The sequence below is a fragment of the Suricata suricatta genome, chromosome 6, assembly GCF_006229205.1.
Source record: "Suricata suricatta isolate VVHF042 chromosome 6, meerkat_22Aug2017_6uvM2_HiC, whole genome shotgun sequence".
Lineage (NCBI taxonomy): Eukaryota > Metazoa > Chordata > Mammalia > Carnivora > Herpestidae > Suricata > Suricata suricatta.
This window is the reverse complement of record NC_043705.1, coordinates 28,190,048-28,204,144: the sequence shown is the minus strand read 5'-3', so window position 1 is coordinate 28,204,144 and position 14,097 is coordinate 28,190,048. Positions and strand designations below refer to the sequence as shown.

At 42.7% G+C, this 14,097-nt stretch overlaps 1 pseudogene; it reads right to left on the bottom strand.

Annotated features, from left to right (window-relative positions):
• Positions 1-1,779: 1,779 nt before the first annotated feature.
• LOC115293387 overlaps positions 1,780-14,097 on the bottom strand; it is a 17,892-nt pseudogene continuing 5,574 nt past the window's right edge.

Here is a 14,097-nt window from a genome sequence, read left to right as displayed (position 1 = left end):
TATTTTCAGAAGAAGCACTAGTGCAGTATCTGAATTAAATTATGGGCAATGTTGTGACATCCCCAGATTATGTCAAGGGACAGTGTTGTGACATCTCTAGATGATGTCATGGGTGGTGCTGTAGACCCCTTGATATGCAGCACACTGTGAAGCATCGTGGAAAGTTGTGGCAAATGAAGTTGGAGAAATCATTTATGGGGGACCTAGCATCTTAGTGCTGGTGTAGATCCCTCTACGTGTATCATCCCATGATAACATTTGCCTCATGTGGTGGTCCTCAGGATCTTGGCTGAGGCTGGAGGGGATCCTAAGGATATCAGGAAAGCTATAACATTGTCTAGCCTTCTAGGAGTTGCATATAAGATTCTTTAATGTAAGGAAGATGGTCAGAATTATGATGAGGCAAAAATGAGTTTATGTAGTCTTATTAAGTCCATTGTCAAGAAGTCTAATAAAGTGGGGGTTTGTGAAGAGAGGCATGACCTTTTGGTCTGTGTTCACATTCTCTTCTTTCTTGTTCTGGGGCTGTGCTCTCCTCGTCATACATGTTCCAAGGTCTGGCCAGCTCAAACTCATTAACTTTATTAGGTAACATGATACAGTATATCCGTGTGTGTGTGTGTGTGTGTGTGTGTGTGTGGGCATTTAGAAGGCAGTAGGTGGGAATCAAGGCCCTTGAAGTTCTCTGAAGCTGCTGTACTGCCTCTACATGGCATAGGCACCCCACAACAAGGGGAACTCGGTCTTAATTCTGAGCTACTCACCTTAGCAACCTCCCACCCCACTTCATACCCCTGACATTGCTGTCCACTCTTCAGCTTCATCCTTACCTTTTTTGTAATTTGGATTTGAGTTTGGTTCCTTTGTTAAATGTCTAGAGTTCCCCATATGCCTGAGTTTCCTTAGTTCATTGGAATTTATTAGCTCCTTTAAATTTTTTTTAATAGTTTATTGCCAACTTGGTTTCCATATAGCACCCAGTGCTCTTCCCCACAAGGGCCCTCCTCCATGACCGTCACTCCCCTTCCCCTTTCCCTCTCCCTCTTCAGCCCTCAGTTTGTTTTCAGTATTCAAGAGTTTCTCATGATTTGCCTCACTCCCTCTCTCTAACTTTTTTTGCTGTTCAGGGGCACCTAGGTGGCTCAGTTGGTTAAGTGTCAGCTCAGGTCATGATCTCACGATTTGTAAGTTTGAGCCCCGTGTTAGGCTCTGTGCTGACAGCTCGGAGCCTAGAGCCTGCTTCATATTCTGTGTCTGTCTCCCTCCTTCTCTCTCTCTCTCTCTCTCTCTCTCTCTCCCCCACACCCTGCTCATGCTCTGTCTCTCTCAAAAATAAAGATTAATAAAAAAATAAAATGCTGTTCATTTGCTTTTATTTTTTCCTCTACTATTAAGATTTACTAATTTTTAAAAATTTACATCCAAGTTAGTATATAGTGCAACAGTGATTTCAAGAGTAGATTCCTTAATGCTCCTTGCCCATTTAGCCCCACCCCACAACCCTTCCGGTAATCCTGTTTGTTCTCCATATTTAAGAATCTCTTACGTTTTTGTCCCCCTCCCTGTTTTTGTATCATTTTTGCTTATCTTCCCTTATGTTTATCTGTTTTGTATCTTAAAGTCCTCAGATGAGTGAAATCATGTGATATTTTGCTTTTATTTATTTTTAATTCTCCATCCCCAAATCAATAAACAGCTTTCATTACATCCTTAAAAGAGCACAGGTAAGTCTGAAAAGTCATCGAGCATCTTGCTGTTTCTCAAACTGGGCAACTCATCTTATTCATCAGTCTGCTGAAGTGTTCTTTTTTCAGAAACTTATATACCATCCAAAAATTTTCTGATATCCTTGTTTTTAACCGTTGTGGCTTACTAAGTCAAAGCAGCTGAGTTTGATACAAATTTACTGTCATTTTCTTCAAGAATTAACTCATCTTTCTGGGCTTGATATACTGAATACGCAATGCCTGGCCTCATCCGAACCCTGAGGATATATTTTTCACCCAAGAAATTTAAGATTTCATCAAGAGAATCATCCTCCTGAGTAATGATGTTGCTAGGGAAGTGAGCATACACAGACCTCATTTTCTACAGGAAGTCCTTGTAACGCCCTTGATCACGTGTTGTACATGACTACAGAGAGTGTGAACGGTAGCCAGTTCCTTTCCATCCCTCATTGTCCACTCAGTGCCTCTTCTTTTTCTTTTCAAGGAGACTGATTTTTACTTTGACATGATTGAAGGTTCCTCTGGGGCCCTTCACAATTACAGTGTGTCCGTTCAGAATGATATTGATATGTTTTGGAATGTCTACAGCCCAATGGTCTTCATTCTTGCAGTAGATGCAGCAGAGTATTTTTAAATTTTTTGTTGAAGTATAGTTGACATTATATTAAATTAGATCGAGGTATACAACACAGTGGTTCAACAATTATACCTTCTACAAAATGGTCACCGTGGTAAGTGTACTGAAGTATTATTGACTATATGACTATATGCCCTGTGCTGTCCTTTTCTTGAAGAAAGATAATCTGACATACCATTAATACTGCATAGTGGCTGCTTAGTGCTCATGGTGTGTTCTAACAGGGGTTTTGTGGAGACAGTGTCTCACTCCATGGAAAACTCTACAGGTGGCTACTGTAGTCACTCAGCAGGCCAGTGGTCCAGGTCCATGTCTTAACATGGACAGAAAGATCTGGCTGGAGGAGCCATGGGAACAAGAGGGAAGAAAGAGGGATATGGGAAGGAGTAAAACTCCATTCTATGGGGCAGCTGTGAGATCACTGGAGAGAATACTATTGAGCAGGAGATGTTGGACTCTGTGTATATATCACAAGTTAATTAGGAGAACAGATTAAGCTGCTTTGGTGTCAACATAGCTCTGGGGAAAACAACCTTAATAGCAGGTTGCAGATGAAAGAAAATGAAATGGCAAAGAAATGAGCATTTAAAAGAAGACAATCAGGCTGGAAGAAATGGAGAGAGAACACTAGAATAGAGCATTTAAAAAATAAAGAGGTTGGCATGGGATAGCATATGTAATTCTGTTGAGCCAGAGGGGAAGAGAGCCTAGTCTCCAGTTTCCTCAGCCTCATGGTTTGCCATGTCCAAGCCCCCAAAGTTACTAGCAGACAGGAGAGGGGGGACAGGAGAAGCGGGTGGTAAACAACTTTTGGGGTGGAGTCAAGTGGTCAGGCTGTGCTCTTTCTCTTCTCAGTCTCAGCTCTGCTACTCCCTGTGGTTCTGCCCTCTGTTCCCCCTTTTTCATTCCTTGCAGTGAGATACCTGCTCCTTCTATTGCTCTCAGGAATTTCATTACCACCCGTTAATGGTTGGGTTTGCCACTCAAGTCTCTAGCATGCACACGTCTCCTAAATTCTCTAGCTGCTACATGTCCCATTCTGTGCTCTCAACGGACACATCTAAATGGACCCTCTTCTCTCCCCATGCTTCTCTTCTAATCTTCCCTATCTCAGCTCATGATACTTCCATCCACCCAGTAACTGAGCTAGAAAAGTGAGATTTTTTATTCTCTCTCCAGTCAGTCTTTGGCTTCTGTTGATTCTACCTTTTACACATATCTCAGATTAGCTTGGCATTTCTTTTCACCTTCCTGCCACTGTCTTGGTTGCCACTTTCCTGTACAACTGCTGTAGCCCAATGGATATTCTTTTCCATTCTCTCTACCAATCTATTCCCCTGGCCTCTTCCAGAGCAAACCTAATAATGTTACTCTCTTCCCTAAAAACTCTCAGTGCTCCTTTGTTGTTCTGGGTATCTACTGTTGCATAAAAATGGAATTCTAAAACTTAATGACTTTTTAAAATAACAAGATTTTTATTATGTTGTAAATTGTCAGTCAAGAATTCAGGCAGGGCTCAGCTGAGGGATTCTTCAATTCCATGGGACATCATCAGCTGTCAGTTTCAGTGGTATTCAGCTGGTAGTGGGTTTGTTTAAAGTCCAAGATAGTTTTACTCACATATAGGTCACTTTGGTTGGGAGGGCCAGAAGGCTGGGCTTAGCTGGAGCTATCAGGTGAAACATCTACACGTAGCCCCTCCAGCACAGTGACCTTAGGATAATTGATGTTCTTATATGGTTGGCAGCGTAAGGCTCCAAGGGTGAGAGTTCCAGTGAACAAGGTAGAAGCTACATATTTCATGGCTTAGCCTCAGAAATCATATGGCGTCATTTTCATAGTACTACATTGGCAGTTTTAAGCCTGCCAACATCAAGAACAGAGAACAAAGATCCTACTTTTTAATGGGAGGAGTGCAGCATGTCTTTAGAGGACAGTGTCTGTAGTGTGCCATATGTGGCCCTTCATGGGCTTGATACTGCTGGACTCCTCTCTGTGCATCGTTTCCTAACTCACTGCATTTTATGCTCCAGGGCTCCAGACACGCTTAGCAACTTAAAACTCTGAATAGTCGGGGCTTTCTTGCATTGTTAGATTTTTCCCTGTTTAGAATGGCCTTCTTACCCCTTCTTCATCTGACAAACTATTATATCCCTCCAAGTCTTAATTGCTGCTTCCTGCAAGAGGCCTTCTATGAATCTGTTAGTCTAAGTTAGGTGGCTTTCCATGTGGCCAAATAATACTCATCACACAGTATTGTAACTGCTTGTTTAACAGCCTACATCTCTCACTGAACTGAGTCATTAAAGTTCAAGACTATGTCCTCTTTTTATATTTGGGATCTAACGAAAGTCCTATTACATACTAATTGCTCGACAAGTGTTTATGAAATCCATTATTCTCTCTGGGCCTTCCTTTCCCCATTTGTAAATTGGGACAGTTGATTAACATTGGAGATGACAAATAGCTTTATCCAATGTTACGTTGTCTCACTCAGTTGCTTCCTTAGCATAGAGTTGAAAAGGATTCTGAAGCTACAGCTGGGATCAGTAGGAAAGATGGTGATCCATTAGTGATGTCTGCCAGTATATGGGCACAGTATAGGAAAGTGGCAGCTTGAACGCACTGCCTTTGACATACCCAGATTAGATCACCTCCAGGGCTTATCCAACTTGAAAGGACTATTCACAGCCCTGTGTATATCTTATCTACTTAGAATCCCAGACTGTAAGAGTCACAAGTTTCCTATGGGATCACTCAATCAAATCTTCTCATTGTATAATATAAGAAAACCAAGTCTCAGAGGGAAAGTTCTTCACTTGAAGTCAGAACCTGAGTCCAGAGTCAGATCCAATAAAATAAATGTATTTGCACTCATGTATGTAGGCAGCAATAGAATGCAGTATATAAGATAGTAGATGCTAACCCCAAATCAATTAATTTGATTAATTTCCTCCCTGGTCTAATCTGAGATTTCAAGCAACATGGCAATAGAACAACTTGAGTTTAAATCCTGGCCATACTTGCTGTTTGTCCTTGAGGAAATTACTTGACTTTTCTGAACTTCAGTTTCTCCATCTGTAAAATGCAGTTAATAGTAATATCTATCAAATAAATCAAATAATAAAGATAGAACACTTTTCAATTATTTCTAGAACATCATGAGGACCCAAATGTTAACTGCTAGTTGTAGTAGTGTTAGTATCATGACCATCTCTACTATCATAACAAAGCTTTTACCTGGCTTACTCCTTGGAGCTAGCACAGAGACCTGGGCCATGTGGAGTTCAAGATATGGGATACAGGTTATCTGAATTCTCAGGGGTGACTTGAGACTTTGTAAGAAAAAATTTGAAGAGTCTCATTTTCCCAAACCAGAAGGCTTTGAAAGTGAACTCAGTGACAAATTGAGGCTTGTATCAGGGAAATATCTCTAGACTGCTCTTGGAGCAGTGATATTTTCAATCAGGATTTCTATAAGAGAGAAGAGCAAAGCTCATTTAACAGGCCAGATGCTTTATCAGATCTAAACACTTTTTTATTTTGGGAAGAGAGGGAAGAAATGGGAAAAGTCAATAGAAAGACTTCAGACTATATATCTATATCTATATATAATTTTTTTAACCTATTAAGACCAGAGTCATTTGGGTTTTGGAGTTTGTCCCTAAATATTGAATAGTAATGAATTAAGGAAATCTGATTATGAAATGTAAAAACTAAATACTTTAGGGAAAAAATCAATAGAAGGTGATTATTGCAGAGGCCAGCACTGTGGTGGGGACTCAGGGAGTGGCAGGGATGGTTAGGTGCTGATCTGATTTCTGGAGGGCTAATGCTGGAGCCTCTCCAGGCAACAATGACAAATGCACTTCTAATCATCTCCATATTAAATTTATTATCAAGCAGAGGGGCACTTCTCTCTATTCAATTTCATAGGAATGCGATTAACATAGGTATGAAAAAAGTTAAAGGAAATAGAATTTGATTTGAATCTCAGAGTCTCTTTCAGAGTGAAAATTAAGATGTATTTGTAATGTTTCCATGGATAAGTTTTGAGAGACTCTAAATTGTGATTGAACCCACTCCATCTTGTATTTTTTTTTTTAATCCCTCCCTTTGCTCTTTCCTGGGGGCTTAAGTCTGCTGAGAAGGGGACAAAAAAGGAAAGAGATAATGCAGCTGAGTGCAAGGGGACGGGGGCGAAAACCGTTTTGCCAATATTGAAGTGTGAAGGATTTCAGGCCCGTGTCGGTGAAAACTGAACCCCTTGCTTGGTAGTGAATCTTTCATCAGCAGAAGAGTGGGACTCTTTCAGTTTGGGACAAGAGAATTGGACATGATCGGGGAGGAGGATCTCTGGAAAATTATAGAGCTGGTGGTCAGCAGTTGGCTTTAGTGTTGATGTGTATAAGACCGCAATTTTGCGGACAGTCATCCGGGTTGGGGGACAACTCCAAATCCTCTCCTTCTTCTGGGCCCATCCAGTCACCTTCTGACTGAAATGTTTAAGGTTCAAAGACTAAGAGGGGTGTCTGGGTGGCCCAGTCGGTTGAGCATCTGACTTTGGCTCAAGTCACAATTTCATGGTTTGTGGGCTCTTGGCTGTCAGAGCCAAAGCAGAGCCTGCTTTGGATCCTCTGTCCCCTGCCTCTCTGCACCCCCCTGGCTCTCATTCTCTCTCTCTCTCTTAAAAATAAACAAAACAAACAAAAACAAAAAGATGCAAAGACTGAGAACTTGGAAAGCCCTCTGTGCCTCTATCCCTGGGACTATTTTTTCTCTCCTAAGATTGTCACCCTGAATTTAATAGTTTTGTGGAATAGTGAACACAAAAAGGGGGACAGAAACTGGGGACTCCTTTGGCCTTGAGAGTGAAGGCACTGTCACTTTTCTGTCTTACATCTTGAAAACAGGCTGTGCTTTGTAGCTCTCACCCCAGTTTTAAATTTATTTCTTTTATATCAGAGATGCTTTCTTTGAGTGTGCTTACAAAATATCTCCTCCTTTAGGGAAGGGCTTTCTTGGAACGTGCTCTCTCTTTAGTAAGTAATGTAAGAAACAGACCCTCGGTTTAGCCAGAAACATTAGAAAACAGTGTAATTAAAGGGATATGTTTAATTGGGAAATTGACCCAAAGCCCAATTTAGCATCATCTAGACCACACAGGGCCAGGCTGACAGCAGTGGCGGTCTGGCTGCTTCAGGACTTGGGGACAGAGCTTGCTTGATTAAGATGTTTCCCAGGAAATGGAATTAAGTCTAATGATTTCCAATGGAAGGGACTGCTAATTGGGGAGGCAATGCTGCTTAATTGGGACACCTGCAGGTAATTAAAGGCTCCTTCCCAGTGGCCTTCTCCGTATTTGTAATTCTGGGAAGTGAAGACAATGTGGAGGATACGGGTGTTCTCAGCCCTGTGCTGTGTCTCTCCCTTGACCCTTTGTCCAAGGTCATGCCACTAGGTCACTTTTCTAGTCCTTGGCAAATAGTGCTTCAAGTGAGTTCTTCCAGGAACCTCAGGAGCTTGGGTAAGTTTGTGTATCTGGAGCTAAACTGCTGCCAGGAAATTTCCTGAGCTCCCTGTAAATTGGAAAAGGCTCTGAGGTAACAAACACCATAGTGCCCAGAGGATGCTCAGACCCCAGAGACCTCTGTATCATGTAACCCTGGATGAATAGGACTTAAGGTTGAAGATGTCACCTTTTTCATGTGAGCAGGGGGCTCTGGTAGAAACTATTCTGTATTAGGAGTTGGGTAAACTGATGTCTAGTTACTAGCCTACTGCCTACTCTTCCTCTTTAGATCTCAGTTTGCTCAACTGTGAACTGGGAATGATTCTACCTAATTTTGGACAATGTGAAGATCCTTTCATTCTATAGGTTGGGGAGGAAACTGGAGAAGGATGCAATTTTAAACTATGTTCCAAGGAACTCATTCTAGTAGAATAGAACACAACTTGCCATTTGGTGTTACAGGTCCTACTGGACAATGGAGGAGGGTATCATTTATCAAAGAAGATCAGAGAAGGCTTCAGAAGGAAGCAACATTTAAAAGTGAGTATTTTGAGAGAAGTTTTGTGAATGGATAAGTCAGAGGAAGAAAGCATTCCAGTCAGGGAGAACAACACATGGGAAAGCATAGGTGTGTAAACCTTGTGGCCCATCCTGGGGGTTGTCACTGGTTATACATTTCTCTTGAGTGAGAAGGATGTACACTGTTGGGGGAAGAGAAGAGTAGGGCGGGTTGGGGTGGGGAAAGTGGGACAGTGGAGGTTACAGAAGATGAATCATGAAAGGCCATGCACATTACTTTAGGGAGCATGGTTCAACCAGCCAGCCAGCCAGCCAACCTCCCTCCCTCCCTCCCTTCCTTCCTCCCTTCCTTCCTTCCTTCCTTCCTTCCTTCCCTCCCTCCCTCCCTCCCGTTTATTTATTTTGAGAGAGAGAGAGTGTGTGAGCACAAGCAGGAGAGGGCAAAAAGAAGGAGAGAGAGAATTCCAAGCAGGCTTCATGCTGTCTGTGCAGAGCCTGACATAGGGCTCTTGATCTGAGCTGAAATCAAGAAGAGTCAGATGTTTAACTAACTGGTTGAGCTACCTCAGCACTCAGGCTTTCTTTATTAGGCATTAGCTGGTTGTTGAAGAGTGTTCAGTGTGGGGGCTACTGACACACAGCTGTGTTCAAGAAAAGCCACTTTAATGGAAGTGTAGTCTCAATGTGGGAGCTGGTTAGGAGGGGCAGGGTTTGAGGAAGGGACTGTTATGATAGTCCAGAAGGGAGTGGTCAGTCCCGACATTCAGGCAAAGGCAGAGGGAAGTGAGAAAATGAAACAATTTGAGTTTGTATTGTGGATTGCTATATTTGCTGGTGTTTACATTTTTTTAAATATTTTATTGTCAAATTGTTTTCCATACAACACCCAGTGCTCTTCCCCTCAAGTGCCCTCCACCATCACTACCACCTTACATTTTTAAAATAATTTTTTAATGTTTATTCATTTTTGAGAGATAGAGACAGAGTGCAAGCAGGGAGGGGCAGAGAGAGAGGGAGACACAGAATCCAAAGCAGGATCCAGGTTTTGAGCTCTTAGCACAAAGCCTGATGCAGGGCTCAAACCCACAAACTGGGAGATCATGAACCGAGCTAAAGTCAGATGCTCAACCTACTGAGCCACCCAGGTGCCCCAATCGTGTTTAAATTTTTAAGCTTCTATGAGCTCTGGAATCACAAGCCTCTTGTAGCCCTTGCTTCCCTTTGAGCCCAAATCCCCTTGTTCATACTTCTTAACCTGCTCTAAACCCTTGCTGTGCAGAGATAGGCTCCTCGGAACCAACTTTTCACAGAAAACTTTGGCAAGGCTTGGGACACCCCATCCAATGTGCTCTGACAAAGGAGTAAGATAGGGCAAGAAATGGGGTCTCTGGCTTCCCCAAGAGGCTTAGGAAAGAGAACTCAGGCAACACACAGGAACCCAGCTCAGCACTGAGTTGCAGTAGTTTGGAAAAAATGCCTGACAGAAAGGCAGTGGCGATGGGGGAGCATGAAGGTGAGCTAGAGCCGGTGATAATTGGAGTGTTCACTCTGACCATCATCTCACATTCTCCCCTTTCATCCCTGGCAGTTTGGGTAATGGGCATGGCATTCATGCCTCAATGGATAAGGTAGGGACCCATTTCCAATTTTTCTGAAAAGCTCTTCCTGAGGGTTGGGTCACCCTAAAGGCTCAGTACAGGCTGTTGGTGCCATTGCAGACTCTTGAGATCAAAGCTATTACCGTCTCTGCCTCGTCAAAAAACATCTTCAGTGTTAAAGTTCTTTTGAAGTGTTCAGCTATGATTCTCTGAAAAGGGCTTTTGTGAATAGTTCGTGCAGAGTGTGAGTTAATGGGGATGAGGTAATCTGGAGGGGGGATTTTCTTGCTTTTCTTTCTGAAAAAGCAGAGCAATCCATTCCTCCTTCTCTTCACTCTTGGAGCCCTGACTCCTGGATCACCTAGCAGAGAATCCTGTCAAAGGAGATCAAAATATGTGCATGTCCATGGGAAAACTATTGCATGGCACATTTTCACAATTCTCATTCCAATGTGAAGTTCACGTCCTTTCAAGTCATTTGTGTCCTGCTGAAGTCCTAAGTTCATTAGAACAGGAGCCTGACTGGGCCTTTTCCTGTTTGGGGAAGCATAGGTTGACCGGCCTTTTTCTCCGCCCTCTGGAGGGCAGGAGCTTGTGTTTTCTCCTTTGGCCTCCATGTCCCCAGGGGGACTGAAGCACCAAGCAATTCTTTAGGGCAAGCTTTACATGAGACTGGTCTCACTTGTGTTGTGGGAGTTAGTCTTCTGACCATGGTATATACTTGTTGGATGAATGAATAAACTTATTTTATTCTAGGAAAGTGTTTTCCCCAAAGCAAGAAGTAGGGACTTTGCTATAAAGTTTATGTCCAGACATCTTCCTCAAGCCATAGGAAGAGGTGTCCTGTAATTAGTAAGTAACTTCCCTCTCTGCATAAGATGAAATCCAGCTGGCATCCTGTGGCCCACCTGGTCTGGCAGATGCAGCTTCTGGGGACTGTGGCCTCATCTTGTTCTGCGGTCCCCTTTGGTGGCTGTCAGCTGTACTAATTGCTTGACCGCTTGTCCCACCCCAGGGACCCAGCACAGACTATTCCTCTGATTGGGTTGCTCTTTTCCTCCATGTCCACTAATTCTCACCCATCCTTCCTTTGGCCCTAGGGTGGGCTTGTCTGACCTCTCATCTAAATTAGGCTCCCTTTCTCCACTTTGTCATCTGCTCCACTCTCTCATTTTGCAGCCCTTATTGTTACAATTTTATGCCCAGGTCTACATGTGAGATCCTGTCTTCATCAGTCTCTCTGCTAAGGGCCAGCACCTTACATACTTCACTAAATTCTAATGCCCATATTTAGTGCTTCACTAAATTCTATGTGTCAGAGTAAGTGCTTGACAATGATCTTTTGAGGAAATGGATGACTGATGTTGCCTTTAGTCCCGTGTGGCAGTCCGGGTGGGGCGTAGCTGGGAAACATTAGCCACAGTGCAGACAGCCTGACTAGGATGGTCACAATGGTTCTAGGACTTTGCTGCATCTATACTATAGGGGCCGTCCCAGTGGGGCAAAGAGGCTCCTGCCAGGGCTTTGATTCTTCTGACTCAGTAGTAGTTCTGATTTTGCTTTTCCCAACCTCTTTGGGTCCTGAAAATGCCCTTGGTATTTTCTTTTGTTCCTGCAGAGTTGTGTGGTCAGACGGGCTGGGAGCCAGAGTGGGGAGGGAGGAGGGTAGAAACTGTTTGGTCAGAATGGAGGCCCGCAGAGCAGTTTTGTAGTTGGACATCTGTTGATGAAATACCTAGAGCCAGTTGTGAGAGGCTATTAATCTCAGTTAAACCTCATTAGGACATGATTGGAGTTGGGCTGAGACTGTCCAAGTCAAACTGGCCCACTTGATAGTCTGCTCAGTGGCAGCTTGTATCCTACCAGCTGGCATCCACATGGGGACCGAAGGAGAGCCTCCAGCGTCTCTGGGAGGAGGATGCAGGTACCATGAATATTCAGATCCTCAGTCCTAGTGGGGTTTGCAGATTGTAGGGGCCTCCTGTTGCTGGCTTCTTCGGGAGACATGACATTCACTGTGGGGAGATTATTAATTGTCACAATTAGGGATTATTCCCTTGAGAAAGCCATGTTTGTCATCTTCCTGCCAGGATGTATTGGGAAAGAACTTGGTAATTGGGGTTGAGCCAGGGGAGCAAGCTCCTGCTGAGGAGGCAGGTGGATTCTGGAAGAGTCAGAAGTATTGGCCTGACCTGAGGGGCCGATGTTGTGCCACATGCCTAGAGAGCAATGGGGGATCCCATGGTTGAAAATTATACCTCATCCCATTGTTACTTTAATGAATGGGGTCATCAGGCTGTAGCACAGATAGGATGGGCCGACCATGACACTGGCGGTGCCAACCTGGACTAGAACTACAGACGGGGATCCATTAGCTACCGAGTGGTAGAAAAACGGTAACTGTCTAACATATGCTTTTATACCTAATATGTGCCTTAAAGTACGGGCAATAAAATCACATAGGTAAAAGTCAAACAGTGGACTTACGTGTTATAAGGGGGTCTCTGCTTAGAGAACTGAAAACATAACAAAATCTATAAGGCTCTTACCATTATACATAATCTTAAATAATATGGTAATGTTTCAGTATGCTATTTTTAAAGATAAAATTTATTTTTATCAAAGTAATATATTCTCAGTCGTTAAAAATCTTATAATAAAAAGTAGCAGGCAATTGTCCTCCCCCCATCCCTTTTCCTTTCTGTCCCCAAGAGTCAACTACTTTCAACACCTTTAAAATTTCTTTGGAAATGTAGCTCCATATTTATAAATGATATTCTAATGTTGCCTTTTCTTGATTTACCTATTTTGGACATTATTACATTCTAATTAGAGTGTGGGGGGTATAGAATGCTTACATACATCCTCTACCCACTCTCCATCCCCCACCTCGTTGTCAATTCCCTTTCTTTCAGTATAATTACATCATGTATTTTGGTTGAATCAGAAGTGTATGGTTTCGTAATTATTATAATTATGTAAATGTAGTTCATTGATAAGCCAGGTATAGTGTTATGCTTATTTTCTTTCTTTGGGTATTTCTCTTTTATTTTTCCTAGAGTTAATGTCTTTTTCCCCCTGTTTTTTCCTTGTAGAGTATTCTTTTCATTTTCTTTTCTCACAGTTTATTTTTTTAAATGTTTATTGATTTGTTTTGAGAAGCAGAGAGAGAGAGAGAGAGAGAGAGAGAGAGAGAGAGAGAGAGAGAGAGAGAGGAGGGGGAAGAGCAGGGGAGGGGCAGAGAGGGAGGGAGAGAGAATCCCAAGCAGGCTGTGCTCTCGCAGCGCAAAATCTGATGGGAGACTTGCTCTCAGGAACCGTGAAATCATGACCTGAGCTGAAATCAAGAGTCGGACACTTCACTGACTGAGCCACCCAGGTGCCCCCAGAATTTTTTTTTTATATAACCTTAATTTCTTTTTCATTAGCAGTCTTCACAGTTCTATAAAAATTTCTTTCTAAATCCTCACAACTGTTTTATCAGTTCTGTGTTGTGTTCCTCCTAGAGTGCTCCTTCCTGTGAACTTCCATTTTTCTGTTTCTGATTTAGACTGATTGTTCTCTAAGTGTGTGGCACAACATTACTCAGGAGCACAACAGCTTTTCTGCTTCAGATTCCCTGCTTACATTTTGAGTTCAAATCTGAAAATGAGTCTAATTATTCTTATATGAATAGTAGTTTAGCTGCTTATAAGATGTCAGGTTAAAAACTCACCTGAAAGCGTTACTCCATTATCTTCTACATCCCGTATTCAACTTATCCTTTCTTTGGTCTCTCTTTCTAGGAAAGAAGAAACTAAGTGAAATCTCAACTTTTGGGATAAATTCTTTGTCTTTCTTTTTTATTTTTATTTTTTTTATTTTTTATTTTTATTTTTTCCATAATATTTTATTGTCAAATTGTTTTCCATACAACACCCAGTGCTCTTCCCCTCAAGTGCCCTCCACCATCACCACCACCTGTCTTCCCCCCTCCCCCCTCCCCCCCAACCCTCAGTTCATTTTCAGCTTTCAATAGTCTCTCAAGTTCTGCATCTCTCTCTCTCCCCAACTCTCTCTCCCTCCTCCGTTCCCCCTGGTTCTCCATTAGGTCTCTCTTGTTTT